The 21,729-nt window shown below is 46.3% G+C and overlaps 1 protein-coding gene across 1 annotated transcript in view; it reads left to right on the top strand.

Moving 5' to 3' along the window:
• plxnb2b (plexin b2b) overlaps positions 1–21,729 on the top strand; it is a 99,020-nt gene that overhangs the window by 17,363 nt on the left and 59,928 nt on the right. Inside the window, exon 2 of the mRNA XM_076140733.1 lies at positions 5,770–5,954. The gene's annotated coding sequence lies outside the window, so the exon portion shown is untranslated. The remainder of the gene's footprint in view (positions 1–5,769; positions 5,955–21,729) is intronic.

Below are 21,729 nucleotides of genomic sequence, written 5' to 3'. Positions count from 1 at the left end.
CTCCGTGTCTCCCGTAGCTCACTCTGGTATGTACTGTAGACTTGTTTCAGGTCCAGAACAAGCAGCATGAGCTGAGGGGGAAGGAGGCGAGAGAGCCAAGCAGGCAGACTGGAACTTGAGAGGGAGCCCTGGAATATCAGAAGGTAGCTTCTTAGTGTAGCTGTGTGTGTTCAGACTTAGAGCGTGAACATATGCGCTGCAGATTTTACCTGAGTCTGCAGCACTTCACTTCTCGATTGTTTGCGAATGCGAGTCACGATGTGGCACATGTACGACAGGCACACATGAACGCACATGTGCCACAACATATTTGAAATACTTGACATATTTTTTTCGGGGTCATTGAATCATGAAAATCTTGTCTCGGGCAACAATTGAGTCGGCCGTCCCCGGTCGTCTGGATTGATGGACGGTCAATTCCAACAGCGGGAGATAATCACAGCGTGTCAGCCTCCACCGATCCAAGCTCTTATCTGCGTCTGCCCACTGCCAGCGTGCTACAAATGACCACATGGACACACATTTCTCTTTATTGTTCCGAAGCCTGGAGGGAGGATATGGGTTTGTAGGGACAGAATGTAGGTTTCACACGTTTGTGTTATTGCGTCCTCTAATGGAAGAACATATTCACCTTAAGTGCGCCATCGTCACAGAGCTACTGCAACAAAACACACACCCCTGTCTTGAAAAGTGTATACGGTTATCATAATGCTCCACTTTCAGATGTCTTTCACTCTTTCCGGTGTGCATTTTAGTTGAATTATCCATCCGAGGCCCTTTCCACCAGGCTCCTACTCCGAACCATTTCAAATGTTAAACACAACAGGTTGAATTCTGACATTGTCACCTTGCACTTACAGGTGTTTTTGTCCTTTTTTTTTAACATTAAACTCAACCACTGTAGCCTTCAAACATGCAGTATGCTTATTTGTAGTTGCTTCTCCTGGGTCTTTAGTGCAATAATGGCCATTGGTGAAAGTCGTCTTGTATGTCACTTGTCACTCTGCAGGCCAAAGCTCTTTATAAGAGGCTATTTTTCCCAGAACGAGCCGGGTTAATTGTGGCCTGATGGTGAGCTGTTACAGCACTGAGCGGTAAAAAGCAGTTAGTTGGTGAGGCTTGGTGCCTTTCCTGTGCGGGCTGATTGCTCTGTGTAGTTAATGCACCCTCCTCGGATACAAATGGAGGGTGCTTATTGCATCAGGAGTCAGCCTGTCAAAATCACCCTCTCTCCCAGATAAGGGAGAGAGAGAGAGATAAATAGAGAGATGGAAAAGACAGAGAATAATTCTGGAGAGCCAATTTCACTGAGGGGATAGAAGCATGGTAGTGCAATTATGAAATATAGCTTTCTGTTTCAATAATGACCTTTTCTCTACAGGCTATATATAGACCTGTAAATGATGGTCTATAGTGTCATAAAGATGATGGCCTATGGATTCATACAGCAAACAGACAGGACTGCTTTAGTGGAAAATAGTTTGTTGCTGTCACAATGTTGGACACCAATTCTGTAAACGACAGCTGAGTTCACTGTAGAAAGCCATCAAGGGCATTTGAGTATTTGCAGTTTCCAGGTTGTTGTCCTCATGGTGCTCTTTGTCTTTACAGCGCCTCTACTTGGTATGTATGCAGGAGTGCCCACTTGTGTGTATCTGGTGGAATCGTACTGGAAAGGCTTTCTCATATGGGCGGTTTTTCTTCCACCGTAATTAATCACAAGAGAATCAAATGCTGGTAGCAGACCAAGTTTCCTCTCCATAAAAAATGTGCTTCTGCAGAACTGCTACTGCAAGTCACACATGAGAACCCAGTGAAACATGGCCTCAGCACTGCTGCCAGTTGTGCAAGAAAAAACAACACTGGCTACAACAATGCTTAGTATGCATCTGTTTCAATAGATACTGAGGTGCTCTTTTAGGAGCCAAATTTGAGGAAAAATTAAGGTCAGGAACTGAGGAACTGCTTCCTGACCTGCTAATCTAAGAAACAGACACATGGAAATGTCAAGGCTGCTTTCCCAAGTCTGTAATGCAGAGAGCACATCGGACATGAAAGCACACACATTGCCGATTCATGCTGAAGCACTTAAGCACAGTGACAGTTACCCATGCACTTATGTAACAAAAGTGTTTACATGTGCACAGACACTTACACACATGTTCTTAAAGAGTCCTAAAATGTTGGCGTGCTCGAGATTCAGATGTCTGCTTTGTACCAGGCAGGAACACACACTTGTCCTTCATCAACACAAATTAAGCTAGCATAGTTTATCCACACACACACACACCTTACTTTTCCCTCCCTGGCAGTAGTGTGTGAGGGGAGATCCTGCTGTGGTGCTGGTGCACAGCCAGGCCTGACTCCACACTCCTATTATCATGACTGCATGCAAAAGGTGACGGGACATGGAGTCCATTCACTTTGCCAGACAGCTTCATAAAGGGACTGCCAATGGTTCCCAGTGGGGCCCTCATTGGTGGCAGAAAGCAGCGATGCGCCTCTGGACAATGCTGTCTGAAGTAAACTGACAATAGTTCTCCCGCCGTTAGTGGCCATCTTGTTTTTTCACCCCCCCCTGCCCACTCTTTTTTTCCCTTCTAAGCAATAGGCATCTGTTGAATACCTAGTGAGGAGGTCATCCAGGAAGTAATGAGGCAAAGCATTGGAATGGAGAGGCAAATGTCAATCTATTCTGATGTTGTTGGGTTAGAACGAGATCCTGGCAATCAATTCTTGACATTGCCGGCTTACAATTGTACACCTGTTGTGTGTTGTTCTAAATGGCAAGAAGACACGTAAGTGGGCAGTTTGCTTGAATATGGCCCACTATTATTCTCATTCTTCTGTCATTCTCCTTTCCCTCTTCATTTAGAACTAGGCAACTAATGTTACCCATAGGCCATTTCCCAAGCGTGATCCAACATCTGTCTCTGGCTTTGACATTAAAACTTTCTCTTCTCCACCTTTCTGTCTTCTATCCCCTCCGGTAGCCGTCACAGCCTCTGAACGATTTCCTCTCACTGGGAGGCTCCTCCGAGTCACTGTGGCAGTGTCAAACGAGGCTCCCATTTAAGCTCATTAAATGTTTCCAAGAGAATAGGGAATCAATGGTGCATACCGGTGCACGAGAACTTTTCTCTTAATTTAATTTCCCCTCCCCCTTATCTGTTTGCACATCTCCCTCTAATCATTCTCGCTCCTTCATTCAAGCCTGTCTTTCTGTTGTTCTCCATTAGCTCGGGTGGGCTGAGGTGGAGGGGTATGGAAATAGGGATGGAGGGACAGAAACGTTTGCCTTCAGGAGCCATTTCAGTTTCCCGTCAGTGGCAGGTACCACGCTGTGAGGCTGTCCAGACTGTTGGCTGGTGTTTTGCGCTCGCCACAAGCAGCACAATCGACTTGAAGACTTTGAGCGCAAGGGTGACCCCAGCCCCGGCGTTTCAGCTTTTTGTTTTGGACCACGCTGTTAAGGGAACGAGCTTCGACCAGAACAGAATGTTGGAGTCGGAACATGTGGGGGGACGTGCCATTTAGGATTGAGAAGTGCTGATGTGCCCCTAGGTTTCAAAACATATCAATTGTCTCCTTTTATCCGGCCCTCTTGACGGTCACTAATTCACCCCTGTTTTGTCCATTTCTGTTAGGAGTTTTTGCTCGATGAAGGTGTGTGTGTGTGTGCGCATGCGTGAGTGTGTGTACATGTCTGGCAGGGCTTTGTGCTGTTTGAAACTATGCCTGGGGGGGCTGGGCCCACACCTTCTCTGGAGCTCCTGTAATTGCTCTTTTGGGGCCTTGTTGTTGGCTCTGAGCCTGTCTCCATCACTCTCTCTGTCTTTGGCTCTTTGGCCTCCTCCCTCTCTTTTTGCCCTCACAGTGACACCCTCCCTCTCTTCTCCCTTTTCTTTCTCCCTGCATGGCTCATTATAGCTGATCCAAACGTGTCCAATCTGGGAATCCTCGTGACACACACACACACACACACGCGCACACACACACAAAGCCACTCAGCAGTTTTCAGAGCTGCCTGTCGCTCTGCTGGTTTATGTGCTATCTGCTATAAAACAGCTTCCCTAATACTGTTTGTCCAAGAAATGGAAACAATGGCGCCGTCACATTTTTTTCCTCTGACTGGCGCAAACACACAGGTTCTCATCTGGCTGCCAGGACCACCATATTTCATCAGCCACCACGCTTTCAACCTTAACTCCTTCCTTTTGTAGACAATAGCCACAAGCAAAGACCCCTCACCACAGACCTAGATCTTTCTGTTCCATCCCTCTTTCCTGCCTGTCACCCACCAGGCCCACTCTGCCCATTCCCAGGCTCGTGGGGTTATTGGGATAATGGATGTGGCCAGTTGCAGCTGGGCACTATCATAGGAGTTATCTAGGGGCCTGAGTGGCCCTTGATGAATGGCTCGGAGCTGTGTGTCTCCACCGATCAATAAGCCACTATCACCCAGATGAGCTAGATGCCCCTTTGCTCCCTGGCCCCCCCCTCTCTCCCCCACATGCACACATTTATCTCCTTCTCATAATCTCCCTCTATGTTTGTGAACTTTTCCCTCCGATTCATGGCTTGAATTGGGCCATTGATCTTTTATCCTTGGCTTGTTTTAAATAAAGGGCCAGTGTCTCCTCTCCAGCCAAGCATGCAAGGATTCTGTCAGCCGTTATGGCTACAAGAGCAACATGGAGCACAAACATCACTTTAACCTGATCGAAAGCCTGTAATCGGAGAGGGAGCTGAGAAAACGAGGCAGAGTGACTGTGTGGATGCTCCCCCCCCACCCTGGGCCTCTGCTGAGGTTACCATCTTTAGGCTGATGCAAGCAGAGGTCTCATGTGGATTTACACAGTTGAAATGCAGACTCACACACACACACACACACACACACACACACACACACACACACACACACACACACACTCACACTCACACTCACACTCACACTCACACACACCGAACAGTCTTGCTGTCAAGGCTCATTGAGCGCAACCTGTCTCAAAGCACCTCCAACAGCCCCACCCACTCTGTATTGAAATGGGATGTTGTCAGTTTTCCCTCTCTGCCTTGCTCATTGTTTTGCACACATGTATACGAGTTCTTCCAAGGCCACCAGAGTTTCAGCATTTGTATTTCTCGTGCAGCACAACAGGTGGGACGAATCGACAGTAGGTGTTAGTTTTTGATGTTTTTGGCGGTGTGATTTGTAGACGAGTGGGATTTGTGATGAACAGTGTTGACTGGAGATCTCTCGCTCTCCTCTCGAGGCCTTCAGTGGTCCGTAGCCTCCTAACCTCTTAGTCCCCCTTTTTCTCACATCTTCTCTCTCTTTGCTCCTCTCCCCCTCTAGCTCAGATTTTCCTCTGATCTGCTGTTGTCTCTGTGTCACAAAGTGCAGCTTTGCAGCCCGGTAATTGCATGGCTGCTGGCCACCACACCTGTTGCTGTCAGTGCAGAGGTGTGGGAGAGAGACGGGGGCTTTGCCCTCTGGCCTCTCTGGCACAGCCTCTCCAGCTGCAGGGAATTGTACAGGGAGGTGGGAATATAAGGGGAGGGTGGAGTGTGTGTGTGTGGATGCTCAGTTGATTGTGTTTATCTGTAACTTTGAGCGTCACCTTCAGCGCGCGCGTGCGTGTGTGTGTGTGTGTGTGTGTGTGTGTGATAAAAGTCTGCGTCTCCTTAAACCTGGTCCGTACTGATGTTTTACTTTCTGTCTCCTCATCATCTCTCCCTTCCTCTCCTCTCTTCTCTTATGCACAGCCTGGGCCCTTAATGAAGCTGGGGGTCAGTGGCAGCGTGCGGCTAATTCGCCAAGTTTGCCTGGGGCTCCGGCTGTCTGTGATTGAAGTGTCCAGTGAGGGGCCACTGTGCAGCCACCGCTGCACCCTGCTCTGTTCAACTTCAACAGCTAAGACGCTTCCAGCACTGCTGTCTGCTGCTCTCTAGTAAGTAGACAAGACACAATACACAGACAATAATAGTTTCATTTGCATTCCCAATGTTTTGTATAATTCTCATTCTTCTCATTCTATTTTTGCTCAATGAACACTTATAAGAAGCGGTGTTTTTCCACATCACATATTCTGCACATGCTTTTATACGTCTGATGTTTATCTCTTTAGTGCCTAGAAGTTTGTGTCTCTCCTTCTCTCTCAGCCCTTCTATTCTAGAGTTTCATTCCCACTCTTGTGCAATGCATTTTCTCACTTTCCCTGGCTTGTGCCACCCTCACATTCTTGCTTTTCACTTGCCACTGTGGGATTCGTGCAATTACCACGGTCCCCCATTGGCCAGCAGCCAGAGAAAAACCCCGAAAGAAAAACTTCCAGCCAGCGCCTATTTCTCTAAGGACGAGCTGAACAGTCCCAGCCCTGGCCAAGCTACATCACACTGTTCAGAGTTAACAGGAGGGGGGCGGCAGAGTTGGGATGTGGCCGCGGTTGCTTCTAATTAGTCGAGCTCCCACTTTCTACTTGTTAAGGCAGTTCTAGCTTCCATTGTTTGGCTGTCACTACAAGAGCAGAGGTAGCATGACGACAGTGAGCTCTGGGGGAACAACAGAGGAGATGGGCTGTACAGATTGGAGGGGAGGGAAAGGGGCAGGAGCTCTGTTGGCCAGCAGATTGTTGACCATCTCACCTGGGAGACATGCAGGCAATGTTTAGCTCCCAGCCTCATCGAAGAGACACACCACACTGCACCGCTAAAAACAGTTTTATTTGCTGTGCTGGCTATTGAATGGGCATAACTGTGTTTGTTTGTCTGCTAACAATGGTCCAATTATAAGTCGAGCCCTTGTAAGTTAGGTTAACTTATAGTGTGGTCAAACTTTTTCACCCTCAATTCTATACTTGTTTATAAAGGGCTACAAATCATTAAACCTGCGCTGAAGCTCATTAAATGAAGATTTCCTCGCAATTACCAACTGCTATTATCGTTTTATACAAACAGCTGTTGAGGCTCATGTTGTTCAGGCTTCATTCAGCAGTGGGAGAAGTACAGTTACCTTGAGCTATTCTCTCATTAAAATGAATGAAAACTCAAATAAATGTCAAGTATGAACATGCTGTTCATGACGTCTGCCTCACCTGTAAACAGTTTGTGGGATGTACTTTGTACTTTCAAATCCAAAGCTTCCACAAAGCCGTGAGACTTTGTTCTTTCCAACCGTGGAGAGCTCACAGACACAACAACTTTGCTCAGTCTCCTTCATAATCGGCTCAGGTCGCATCTCTTGAGCTCTACCTTCCATCACATTTGCTCCGCTGCGGCGCGCCTGCTTGCCTGCCCATTTGTGTTAAAGATATCCAAAATAAGGCTCATTTGAAATGTAGTCTGCCCCAGGTGGCTGTTCAGTCTTTGCTGAATTAATAGGACGAGGTGGAGAGAAGCTTTCCTTGGAGTGCCTCTGCTACGTTTGTGACCCAAAACACAGCACATTAAAAATTCATACTCCTTATTTTTGGCTTTTTGTTCGTCGCTCTTGTTGCTGCACTTCATCTGGCGTCCCAGAAGACGGTGTAAATGTCATGGTAATGACATGCTTTTTGGTATCCACAAGGATTATGAGGTGTCAGTCATTTCTCCCATAGGGCTTTGCCTGGTGCAACCCTGGAGCAAAGAGGTACATGGGGATGAATGAATTAGGGTGCAGAAGAGCAAACATGAAAGTCAAAGCACCTGTCTACATGTCTTTGCTGTTTTCAGATCTAGTTTTGGGTCGTTTTGTTTACCATGTGCGCAAAAAAGTGTAGTAGTGCTTAGCCCTACCTTTGACACTTATTATTGAAAGAGAAAGCTCATCTAAAACACACTTTGCAAAGCACACTCTTGGTTTAGAATATTATGACTGCCAAAAATGTGACACTTTTGAGTGAGAAGAGAACTGTCAAGTCCTCTAAATCATAGAGAGGCTGTTATCTTTTCTGCCAGCGACCTATGGAAATTCTGAAGCTGTCGTATGCGTTTATTAAATGGCAATGAATTCAAGTGGCAGCCTGATGCTGTACTAAGATTAGAGTAGCAGAGTGTGACAATGTTTGTTTGATGTTGCTTACAAGCCACAGAAGAAACCGTTTTCCCTGCAGTGATAAATGAACGATTAAATTGCATGCATGAAAAATTCATCATCTCTAAAGTAAGATATTGGAGTGGAGGTATAAAATTACACCATTTGGAATGTTGGGGCCCCCCGACCTACCTGCCAGATGATAAACTTAATCACTGCAGTCCATCACCAAGCTTCGTTTGTATTTGCTCACTGAACACAGCGAATGCCAGATCCTCATGGTACCAAAAATAATCTGCAACACCTTGTTCCTGACTCACCCCTTCCTCCTCCAAGCTCCCCCAACCCTAACACGGTTCTGCCGCCCTCCAGTATTCCATCGCCCCCTGTGAATATCCAAGCTGTCGTGTATGACTGGGCTGAGCATCTCCTTGCCAGGGCGCAGTTGGAACAGATCCGGCCTCGGGGCCACATGCATTGCTTCAATCCTGCCCCTGCAAACAAGGCCTGCCCCGCACAACTGTCATCTAAATGCTAAGCGCTTTGGATTGCAACGGTGGATTCCTTTTGTACATACTTTATCTGTTTTGCGTGAGTGCTTGTCCTTCTGCAGGGTGATAGTTTTTCATGCTTAAATGGTTACAAAGCATCAGCTTGGATATGCAGTAAATCATTGAGAGGGAAAAGAGAAAGTCTTTGATCAAAAAGGCGAATGTGGATTCAAATTCTAATATGTGAGGATCATGTGCTGTATTATTTTGTCAAAACTAGACGGCTCATGTCGCCAGAGAGAGTCATGGAAAATGCAGAAAATATTTGGAATGCTGTTGGTAAGGATTTGCGGATCTACCACATCGGTCATGAGGATGTGTGTGTGACTCTTTTCCTTGTAAGGAAAAGTATGTCTCTGTGTTAAGGCTATGCAGTCGCATACTTGTCTGAAGCAACAAAGTGTTACATTGGTTATCTTTCAGATGATGGTATAAGGTCTGGCTGCTGAGTTAATCGGCCATCTGCACCCTGGGGGCTGAGAAATGTGGCCGTCAGGCTTTATGGGAACATAAGCTAAACAGCCAGGCCCACTTTAAGGGGAGACGCGATGAGAGACAGACTCCAGACCAGAGCCTCTCAAACAGTTTCATGTCATATCCACAGACATACAAATCTCCCCAATGATCTGCCAAGTTTCTGCAGGATTCACTGGAGCAGGAATAGCTGAATTTCATGCCCCCCCGCTCAGAGCCCCCGCCCCCCCTCTCCCAGCCATTGGTGGACAACACTTGGCAGCACAGAGTGATGGGAAACATCTGTGAAAGTGTGTGTGAGAGGATTGGCAAGCACATTCACAGATTCACACAGATTCTCAGAAAGATTTTATTAATTGTATTGTTATTTTTGGAATCTTATTGTACATTGGCAGCAGACATTCTTCACAGATCTCCCAGGGGATTGAAAGAAATGTGAATTTAAATACAACATGCAAACTCTAAATTCTGGAATAAGTGCTTGGCTGACATTTAAGCATTGTTTCCACAACTACTTGCAAACAATAAATGAGCAGGGACGAGTTGGATGTAATGCACTTCCAAATTGCTTCCTTTCATTGGCAAAGAGAAAGTAAAGGCAGCCTTCAATTGGCTTCACATTTTTCTGCTTTTTCGCTGGAAAAACAATGTGTTTACATGCTGACTAACCTGTTGTCAATTTAAAAACACACAATGAAAAATGATTCGGCGGTTCCTCTGGATGCTCCTCTGCAGCTGCTGGAGCTGTGACTGCGTAGAGTTACAGAAGTGTCCTTTATTTGGGTGTATGGAGAAATATAAATAATGAAATGGAGCCAGTAATTGGTGGTTCCTGGTAATTAGGACCAAGCTGTCAGCTAGCGAACTTGCCTCAGCCTGATGGCTCTGCAGCGAGGGCAGTAATTACTATTATCTGTGGGTTGTTGACACAACAATAATCCCATTCTCGACCAGAATAGCGGAGCTTGTGTTTACTGTCCTCATTTTAAGAGATTCAGCCTTAATACTGCCACAGCCTTATTTTTTATGTATTTGTGTTATTGTTGATCAAATAATACCAGACCATTGCTTTATGGAGAGAAAAGGACTCCTGCCCTTGAATAATCTGCTCTGTAGCAATGAGAGGAGCTCGCCCATATTTTCATTAGTCAAACAGTTTGACTTTTGCCCTGCGAGCACTGTGACACTCAGTCATAAACAGCATTATCAACCATCTCAGCAGGTTTTCTAATACTCCTGTAATCCTGTCATTTCATTCATTGGTACCGGCAGGGTTATTCTGGGCCGGGAGCATATCTGCCTGCCTGTCTCTGCTCCTCTGTGTGAGAGATTGGATTCACCAACTCCCCTCCTCCATTTTGACACACACACACACCCACATGCTCGAGTGTTAGCTCGCCACATGCTGTAAATGGGCTGGTCAGGGTAGAGCACAGTGGCACCATATACCCTATGTAAGGGATGATCCCAGTTGCAGATATTAACTTGCCCTTGCTGAAGTGAAATTCTGTTTTGTCAAGCACAAGAATTACAAACGGCCTTTTTCTCCTTGACATGAAGGTGGTAAACGGCAACAAGTGCAGATTGCCCACACTGCATTTCTGCTTCCTGCTCCGGAGCAAAATGATGAACCTGCCAGTGACTTGCGTGGCTTTATGCAAAACTGTGTGTGATTATTGGGAGAGCTGAAGGGGGCAGCTTAATGCCGGGCGGTGAGGGTTAGTAAATGGCCGACTAGTTGCTGTTTTCACATAGTGCACAACAAGTAAATTGCATCGGTTCTGAATTAAACATGTGGCACCTCGCTGCTTCGGGCTTGATGGACATTCAGTCATATTGCAAGGCAGAGAAAATGGGTTTTTAAGTAGGCTATTTATGGTGAAGATATTGTATTCATTTGATTATAATAAAACATCCATTACATTCTGAGTGAATGGCATGGGGAGGTTGGGCAAGCAGAGTGCAGCTCAAGGTAATAACAACTGTGCGTCTGCTCTAAATGAGCCAAGCAGAAGAGCAGGTTTCCTTTTAGATATTAGTTTCTATTGTAAGGTCGCTCCGATCTGGTGATATGGTTCGCGAGGCGTAATAAAGAAATATATCTGTTTTTATTGTGCCCTGGCGACAGAGTTATGTTTAGAGCTAGCATAAAGAGCTGGAACATGGCGTAAAATGATATTATGGTCCATTAGGTGGGGGCCCAAGGTAAGCATCGCTAGCGGTAACCGAGGACCGGGGGTAATGGGGCCACGGCGTATTGTCTGTGATCTGCTCTTTCACTTCTCACTGATTGAATCGTCTGCATCACTGGCACTCCATCTCCCGAGGAACCAAAGTAGAAGAGGTGATTCTGGCTGAAGACATCACTCTGTCAAACCCTGCAAGATAAGGGAATGGACCCGGCGGGGGGAGGGGGGGCAGGGGTGGGGGATTGGATGGGATGGGGGGCGCACAGTCTGAAATGTAAAGGGAAAGGTGATGTTCAGAATTATGGGTAGATTGAGGTGCGGAGTGAACAGGTCCCACGGTGGATGGACGTCTGGGGCTGAAATAGAAACCAATTTGTTCTTTATAGCTGTGCAAAAAGGTGCTTTGGCTCCCTGCAGTAAAACCACAAACACGCACCGCTTTAGTTGGATTCCTGACTTTGCACAGAGAAATATACACCTATTCCACGGCTGTCAGATGCTCATGTGGTCCAGGCCTCTTTATGCTGATTTAGAGTCATAGCCTGTCCTCAGAGAGATCTTTGTATGCTGACTTTATCTCTTTGCTCTTTTTGTTCACCAGACATTTGACCCAGTGCTTGTTGAACTTCTCACAGTGGATATTAGTGTGTGTGTGTGTGTGTGTGTGTGTGTGTGAGGGGGGAAGGGGGGGGGCATTCTGTGGCGGGTGAGATAGGAAATGAACATTTTGAGGTTGTGCGCCGCCTATAAATTCCACCTTTACCCCTCATCAGCTTCCAGCCTTCCAGTTGTGTTTTGAATAGTGGAGACATTGTGTGTAGTGCCATAGTGTGTTTTACCCTCCTGCACAGCCAGCATGGGGGCTCGGCAAGTAATATGAAACGAGCAGTCAAAGAATCCCAGGCATTCTGAATGGAACCAGATGTGTGTTTATGTCCACTTGGGCTCCCAGTGTGCGCTTTCCATGATTTTAACTTACACACACACACATACACATACACATGTCAGCGGTCACATGAAGCCTGGAGGGCAGTCTGTCTTTCATAACAGAACCATATGATATGATAAAAAACAGATCAGCCATCGTTTCAGCAGAAATGGTCACTGAAGACTTGTTAATGTTTGCATCATGGGGTTTAACAGCGTCTCCACACACACACACACACACACGCACACACACACACACACACACACACACACACACACACACACACACACACACACACACTTGTGGATTACCACACCAGGCTGGTACTTGTAGTTTGACTGCTGCGTTGACCCTTTGACCCGGGCCTAATACACATCTGACAGCATTAGAGAATCTGTTTGTCATGTCGGTGATGGCTAATCTCCCTCTTGCACATTTGGAGCTTTCTTTCTTTGCATTTTCTGAAAGCAAGAAACCCGTCCTCACCAGCCACTTTCAGGCATTACCACTCCGTTGCGTAAGTTGTGACCCCAAGGCTGTAGATAAAATGCTTAGACGCTTCTGCCAGCAAAACACAAAAACTCTTCAGTTGTGTTTTCCACAGTCACAGACAGCTTCTCCCTGTTCTCCTCTTCCCCCCATAGCATCAAAGGAAATGACGTGCAGTGGTCATGGCTTTGCAGGAAGGAATGTGTGACTAAATGTGTGCATGCATGTTGTCTGAACATGTGAGCTTGTCTCTGCATCAGCACAGGAAATGACCGGCCATTTGCTTTGAAGTCCCGGCAGACTTTTTCATTATTACCACCATCACCGGAGACTGAAGACGGCAGATGACAGACGCGACCCTCCTCCCGTAGCCGACGCTCGCCACTGGCTCTCCTGTGCTCCCTACTCAGAGCCTCGCTGCCAACTGCCTGTTAAAATGCAGAACAAGTGTCTATTAGCATAGAGTACGGGAGTGCTGGTTGCCACGGGGCACAAACACTGGCGCTACCCCTCACTCACGTGCCGCACTCGCCGGAAAAGGCTGAGAGGGCACATGTAATTGCATTTTCTTCTCCCTGCGCTGAAAGTCAAATGTAAGATACGGGGGGAATTGTGAGATTCTCCAACCCCGGCTCATCCTTCGCCGTTCCCCTCCTCTTTCTCAGTCTGCCCCACAGCTCTCGCCTCGCCGCTCACCTCCACCCTTTCCTAACCCAACTTCCTCCCCGTATGCATCTAGCATGTCGAAATGTGTGGCATGGAAAGAGGAAATTAATTGGATCGCAGTTTAAGTGTTCAGTCTCCCATGGCTCACTGCTGTGTGAGGTAGGATGGGCACACACACACACACACACACACACACACACAAGCCACAGCTTGCTACAAGAGCAGCAGTGCTCCGTTAGCACCAATCTGGAGCCTTAATTCCTGCAGATGGATCTATGCATGGACCCAGAGCCCACATGTGTCCACTACCACACACACACACACACACACACAGAGAACTGTCCTTTTCCCACTGGTTCATACAATATATATACTGTATGTGTGTATCTACTGTATCAGAGCAGATGTGTTGTGTGTCTGCCAGGAGGGCGCATGCCAAAGCAACATACTTCAGCTGGGTGTGGCCTAAATCTGGGTGAGCAAATCCCTTGTGGAGGTTATTACATGCAGTAATGCTAATGAAGCTTTTGCTCCAGTAATGGCATTACCAAATGGAAATAATAGTTTACAAAGACGGAGTGCTGAGTGCTTGTGACTGTGTGTGTGTGTGTGTGTGTGTGTGTGTGCAGCCCTCTAGCCCTCAGACATCTCTGGGTTGTATGTATGTAAATTCTGGCATATGTAAGATACAAAAGCACAGGCCCCATGTTCCAACACATTTCAATTAATATGTGTGAAGTGCTGTAGCTTGCAGTGTTGGACTGTTTTCCTCCATCAAGCCTTTACATCATGTGTCTGTTGTTATAAATGCTCCTCCATTCAGAGGCTGTTGTTTGGCTGTGGCTTTTTGACTTCCCTCTTTGGCCTTCTCCCTCCATCCTGCAGCCTGGCTTGGTAAGATTTATGACAGTCTGGAGCTAATGGTACAGAACCAGGATTTGTGTCTGTGGTGTTGTGACTGGACCGTTGCCGGCTCATTGGCCGCCTCACTTCTCTCTCTCTCGGTCTCTCTCTCTCTCTCTCTCCGTCTCCCTTCGTCTCTCCCTCTGATGAGGTGAGCGATGGAGTGAGGACCAGTGAGCAGCTCGTCTGTTGATCAACATCCCTCTGCTCCGACTCATCTGTCTTCATCTTCCCCCTTTTCCACCTGAAGAACGAGGCTGGAGGCCAGCAGGGAGCAGGCTTGCCTTCAGACAAGGCCACCAGACCTTGCCTCAACCCCCATTCCCTTTTTATTCCTCTCACACACACACAGACACATACACACACCAACTTTTCCTGACTGTGTCCCTCCGAGTCTGCACTTAAAACTGGGGCCAGGCCGTGAGTCAGGCAGGGGGTCTTGTGTGTGTGTGTGTGTGTGTGGATGAGTGTTAATTAGGACGGGAGTCTGGAGAGGAAGGCACGTTATCTACTGCCACAACTCCCCCCCCCCCCCCCTCTCTTCTTACCGCCCATCCCTCCCTCCCACCTTTCCCAAACTCTTCAATCTCTCTCTCTCTCTCCCTCTCTCTCTCTCTCTCTCTCTCTCGCTCTGCCGGTGTCTCTGGAGGTTGCTTCGTTGCGGCTTGCGTCGCCAGGTTTGTGAAGGATGACGTTGCCAGCTGTCTCTTTCATGGACGGCTGCCAGCCTTTCCCCATAGCTTCCTTCCGTTGTCATTTCCTGGTTTATCCCTTTATTGCCATCTCCCGTCACTCTCTCTTCCCCCCACCCCCTCACACACACCTCCTGCCGTGTATCTGTTAATGAACTTTGCGTTGTTTCCGTCTTCTGGCCTCTTCTCGGGGAGAGTATGTTTTTTAGATGAGGACAAGGGATTTATGGAGCCCTGGTTGGCACAGCGGCGCAGTGGTACCAAGGTCGGGCAGGGCGGAGAGTGTCCAGGTCGGCAGACAGTCTGTGCCGGCCGCACCATGCCAACTCTGCAGTCTGTGAGCAGTGTGTTAAGCACAAAACAGACGCTCCGTTTCCCTCTCGGCCTGGTGGCGCTCGCCTTCTTCAGCGGCCTGATAAAGGTCAGAAATGCAAATGACAAAGAGCTTAATGTCCCATCTGAACAATGAGCATCCCAATCGATCGGCAGCTTGTGCTTGACCTTCCTCGCCTTCCAAAGCGCCAGGCAACACATTTCCTGTGTGGAAACAGTCCTGCCACTGTGCCCTCGGACCTGATTGAGTTCTTCGCGCCGTGGGAGGATTATTGCACTTTCCATTTGTGAAATGTAGATAGAGGCAGGATGAAAGAAAGAGATGAGAGAAGGACACACTACACGTCTTTGAGCCACTTAGTGCAGACTGTGCAATGAAGCCCATTTAGGTCGACCGAAGGGGAGGAGATCTGCCTGTGTGTGTGTGTGTGTGTGCCTCAGCGTTTGTTGTGTGTCTCATCTGGTTGTGCCAAAGTGAATCCATTTGCGTGCCTGCGTGCTTGTGCTGTTTAACCGTCCTGCACTTGATTTGACCTCGGCCTTCATGTGGTGTCATAGCGAGCCGAGTGTGAAACAGATGTGTACCAAATAAAGACATGAAATCCCTCTGCTTCAGGAAATGAAACATTACTGCCTACACACACACACACACACACACAGTCAATCGTTCTTTTGATCTCAATAGCCATTGGCCTTTGAATATATCAATTTATTTGCAACACAGGCTAATTGTACCTTTTTAAATCAGCCACGTACAAAAATCTCCATGTCATTATTCCTCCTCTCCTCTGCTGATCCCTCTAACTCGTGTCTCCGTCTTTTTGTCCTTCTACATGACACAAACCCTCCCAGTAATGTTCCACCCGTGGCTGTGTAGGCTTTTGAGAGTTTTAAATACCCTCTCTCATTGATGAACTGCTTTGATACCCTTGTTAAAGCGGGCTGATTCCACCATCGGGGAATTAGAGCTGCTTTTGTACGTGGAGGCTCGTCGGCGCCGTGCAGAGCTGCGATAGTGCCTTTCGCTCAGAGAAATGGAGGAACGGGGACAGAGCTGGTGGGAGGGAGAATCTCTCTGATCTTCTGCCTCTTTCAGAACCATCTGTCTGGTGCTGGCTCAACACTCTGTGCCGCTTAGTATTAGCACTTACAAATATATACATTTCTCACATGGAGCTTTTTTGAGAGAAGTCGTACCCTCTCGCTCATCGCGCCAACAGACGGGAAGCCGGAGCAGATTGGAGCCGGGGCGCAGTCGTGGCAGCGTCATTGCCTGCCGTTGCTTTATTGATGGGAAGGGATGGAACCACTGCTATGCATGATTGGATAGATAATGTAATCAGGGCTTAGAGATTGGCTGTATTATCAAGAGGTGTAATATATCTCAACATTGAGATGGACTCGCTGAATATACTTATTCCCGGCGGTTTCACATCACGGCAAGCAACACAAACTCTGCATCCCGTCTGAGTGTATATCTTACACTCCTATTTTGTCCTGATGTAACGTTTTGCTCGCAGCAAACGGCAGCAACAGGTTCTTCAGTTGGCAGGATTTTCGAAACCGCAAGCTTATGTAAAAGAAATGGAGCTCAGTGTTTGATACCCACATTAAACGGCCCAAAGTATGAAGTTTCATAACATTGTTCATATTGTTAAAGATTGTGTGGCTGTGTTAGCTGCGGATAAAGTTTAAGAAGTTGGAAAGCGATATTCACACTGGCTAATAACCTACATACAGCCGAGCGCTATCAGCTGTCAGCACTAGCTAAGCTTGTGGTTGTACAGGAGTCTGCCTGCTCCTCTTTTTTTTGCAGATACAGTATCTTGGGGTGAGCACCTTTTATCCAAAGCCTCCATTTCTCTTCAGAAGCTGGTGACTGACTCTCCCGTGCCCGTCCCCGTCCCCGCCTCCTCCTCCTCGCTTCCTTGGTGCTGTGAAATGGAATTGCTTTCTCGTTCGTTAAAGGTTTTCTTGTCGCTGCCTCGTACTTCTCCGGCAGTGAGAACACTTGAAATGCCTGAATGTTTCTAAAACCCACTTGAGAATAACGGTGTGACGGCAGTAGTGAAGGTGTCGACGGAGCAAACACAAGTATAGAAAATTGCTTTTTTTTTCTTCAATTTTCATCAATTAAATCTGTTTTGGGACTTGTTCACAACACAAATTATTTCTGGCAAGTTGTCACTTTACATTAAAGCATGAAGTGGCCTGCTGGTGTAAGGGAGAGCAATCCCTCTCCTGGTTGCCATGGAAGCAGGTGTGTTGTAGCTATGGGCACCAACAGCGATGATTGTGCCAAAAACCACTGCCCACCTTTATTCTATAGGCTTTTCTTCTCCCAGTCGGCTCTCTGACAGCATTATTGTCCATTTTGTAATTGTTTTGATATTTATAAAACCGTGTTCCTGTGTGGTTCCTGTCGATCCTTTCATGGCGTTTTTTGATCCCCGTCCCTTGTGACAATCAAAAAGCAGCAGGATAATCTCCATGTGCTCAGAGTAACGTCACTCATCTTATACCGTTCCCTGCTTTGACAAGACGTCATGTTCTGAGCATCACTTCCTTTTCTTCTCCTCTTGCTCTTTCCTCTTTCACTCAAACTCTCATCAGCAGCTCCATCTGCACAACTGTTCCCACGCGTCTCACACCCATGCCCCAGCACCCACAGTGTTGGCGTAACAGTGTTGCATTTGGGGGGTGGCGGGTGCAGCGCCAATCTTAATCACATTGGGTGAGCACACCTGTGAAAACAGATGTCCACCGGGGTTGGCATGCTGTTCCTATTTAGGGTGGAGTGTCTGCTTTCTGCCACCGCCCCCCTCCCTGGCCCCCCCTGCTCCTCCTCAGAGTTTTTCTCTGACACAGATACAGGAAGAGGCCTACAGTAGCACCAGGCAGGGGGCAGGAAGCTCCAATCCACAGATCTAACCATCTAACCCCCCCCTCCCCCCTGCTGAATTTATTTCAGCAGCAGCTCTGCTTACAGGCATTGACGAGAAAGTCTGATTAAACAAAGTACACACTACCTCTCCACCTTGCAGTAGAACAGGTGTGTTGCCAGTCGGAGAAGCCAAATCAATTCTAATTTGATGCTCCTATAATTTTAAATCATTTCGTATCCATTCTAAAGAGAGAATATGATAAGGAGAATGCTTTGACATTTGAAATTATCCTCTCTGATTACAAATGGCTCCCAGCCATAAGAATTGTATCTGTCTCTATTTGCTTTATATAAAGGCATTACTAAAATCACACTAATGCTTCTTTATTATTAAGTTCTTCATGGTGGTTTTCGTCAATACAAGGCTGTACTTTGTATAATTACATCCTTATCTGATAGAAGACACCATGTTTTAAATCCAGAGCCACAAAGCTGTGTTTTAGCCTTCAGGCCTTTGGAATAATGTGTGCAGTTAAACCGTTTTGCTTGATCACTATTGATGTTAATGAGTTAACCAGACAGAATGATCTGTATTAGTGAATTTAAAAAGGCAATAAGCCCATTACTAGCCTAGTCGAAAGGGGTTATGTGATTTTTATCCAGCTGTGCTTTCCCATTTGGCAGTCTAAAAGCTCATCCATTCCCTCCTGCCAAAACCTTCTGGTTGCCCAGTTGCATAAAGATGCTTCTCCCAAATACACCGCACACAGATCCAGGGGTGTGGCCAAGCCGGCTGTGCCTACACAAGCTTATAAGAGCTTAGATTTCACTCACTATGACAGACTCTGAACTCCCCACACAGGGCCCACACCCTCCTTCCCTGCTCCAGCCTCTGTCCAGCCGTCCATCCTTTCGTCCACCCTGCATTGATCCATGCTCTTATCTCCACTCTGATCCCTGTGTTATTTCAGGAGCGCAGGGATTGCTTAATGATCTATTGACCCGATCTATCGATCTTTACAGTCAACCACAATGGACCATCTACTAAAGAGGAGCCTGTAGGGCATGCACTTCTCTCTTACGCACTCCTACTCTACTGATGGCTTTCCACCCCCTCTGCAACCAATCTTCATGCTCTTTCATTCCCTCAGTATAACCCCAGAGAGATTAGGTCTTAATGTGCTTTAAACATCTGCCTCTATAGTGGTGTACATATTTCTGCATTATTCCCATCATGACTGCCGGTCATCTTGGCTCTGCTTGATGCGCTCACCATATTTTCACATGATTTAATATGTGTTTGTGAATATCATTTGCCGACAGTTATTTGTTAACACACTCACGTCTGGTTTGTTTGAAGCAAAATTGCCTCATTTGAACTGTGACTTTCCCAGCCAGTGAAATGAGCTTACTTACTTCTTGGTTGAATCAAAAACAAGGAGCCAGATTAAGCTGAACTTGAATCTGAGTTGTGTGATATGGTATCTGTCCTGTGTCCCGATGTTTGAAATGGGCTCCTACATACAAGAAAACTTCCTTCCTCATTTGAGAGAGTGCCATGTGTATTTTAACGTGTATATATAGTCAAACAGACGCTAAGAAACCACTTAAACACCACCGACACATCTGATTGCATTTTACTATTTTTTATACACTGCTTGTTTACACTCTGGCACCTTCACGTGTAACTACAGTTGGGACCTCTGGAGTTCTCATGGGTGAGATCCTCATGGATTTGCACCTCTGCGCGACTCCAAGAGTGATGAAACTGAGTTTGGAAATGTCATTGTGGATCTGAACACAGAGGAGAATTACATGGGATTTGGGAAGGATGTAAAGATCATAATGTAAAGATTTCCAATGATATCAAATATGTAAAATATGGTGCAATAGTAAAACAAATTATAAGACGAGGTGCAAGTTGACCCAGGACAATAATGGGAAGTATGATATCACACATTAGTATAACACAGTAAAGTAAAAGTTTAGGCACAACTACAATTATCACTGATGGTAATAAAGTAATTGATAATGTACAGCTGGATTTTACAGCTGTACCAGTTAAAGCGTCACATAAAAAATAACAGAGACAACTGCACTCATTCACTTCTTTTAGAATCATTTTAATAGCTGAGACACTGTAAACTCACACACACACACTGCCTTGGGAACATAACAAACAACACGACAGCATATGGCTGTAAAAGGTCCATTTGTGCAAATTAACCAGACGCAGGAACCTCATTCATTATCATCACTGTCCACGCCATGAACAGGAATCATGAGTCCAATGGCAACATCATCCCTCAAATCAATATTGATAAACAACACAATAAAACATGTCAAATCCATTATAGCAATAATTAGATGTTCATCTTTCATGGGTCTTACTTCCTCGTGTTTAAATCAAATCATATTTATTTTTATAGCATCACATCCAGTGTCTCAAAGGGTTTTACAGGCCCACAACAGCACACAGTTCCCAATTTAGCCCAGAGCTCTCAAAGAGATAAGATAAACTCCCAAAAACCTTGATGTATAAGGAAAAGGAAGAAACCTTGGTAGAGACAATTTAAAGACCCTCTGCCAGGTGTGCAATAGAAACTGCAGGTGGGAAATACAATAATACATCAAACCATGAATAATAATAATAATAGCAGTAATAATAGTAGTTAGTGAAAGGAGTCCTGGGAGAAGGTTTGGGAGAGAGAGAGTTCTCTTTTGGTGGATAGTGGAGGGACTGAACCCATTCCATTAAATTACCTGCTGGCATGGGGAGCCTTCTAGCATGTAGCCTAGCAGACAGCACAGCAGCCAGGAGAAAGCCTGCAAAACAACACTCAGGGTGCAGGGCCATGACATACCGGAGGAAAAGTTAGTAGGAGCACAGGACAGAGCATGGACACCAGATAATAGAAGAAGGGGAGAATAGTATAAGAAAACAAGAGACAGCTGCTGAGCTCCATCCTCTGATTATACTCGCAATACCACTGACCAACTAAGGCTAAGCTAAGGCTTAGCTAAGCCTATCTAAGCCTAAACTAAGCACAGGCCAGCTAATCACTCTCCCACAAAAGAAGACTATGATTCACATCCTGTAAATAGCAGTTTAATTGCATTCAAAATGAAGGGAAAAAATGTGTGTTTTTAGTCTGAATTTAGAGACGGCAAGAGAGTCGGCCTCTTTAACATGTGCAGAACGTTTATTCCAGAGAAAAGCAGCACGGTACAAGAAGGCTTTATTTCTAAACGATTGTCTTTGTTTTGGGGATAGTGAGCAGGATTGTATGTGTTTATAAGATTGGTTAGTTGTGAAGGAGTGAGGCCATGCAATATCTTGTAAGTTAAAAGTAAGACCTTAAAATCGGGAACAGGAAGCCCTGAATTCGTTTGGTGTTATGGAGACACACAGCAATGTCATTCACATAAGGCTGTAAATCTATGACTTAAATGTGGAAGCATGTACATTGAGAAGAGAGTTGGACCCAGTACAGAACCCTGGGGAACGCCAAACTTTACAGAGTAGAGAGAAAAGTTGGTATACATAAACTGGTTTAGGAAAAAGCTGTATTTTAATGAACGCCCATGTAGTTTAAGTGGTTG

Source organism: Genypterus blacodes, unplaced genomic scaffold (genome assembly GCF_046128005.1).
Source record: "Genypterus blacodes isolate CSIRO-AG114 ecotype Tasmania unplaced genomic scaffold, CSIRO-AGI_Gbla_v1 ptg000015l_1, whole genome shotgun sequence".
In the NCBI taxonomy this organism is placed as follows: Eukaryota; Metazoa; Chordata; class Actinopteri; order Ophidiiformes; family Ophidiidae; genus Genypterus; species Genypterus blacodes.
Note: the sequence above shows the minus strand (reverse complement) of the source record. Positions and strands in the feature narration are given on the sequence as shown.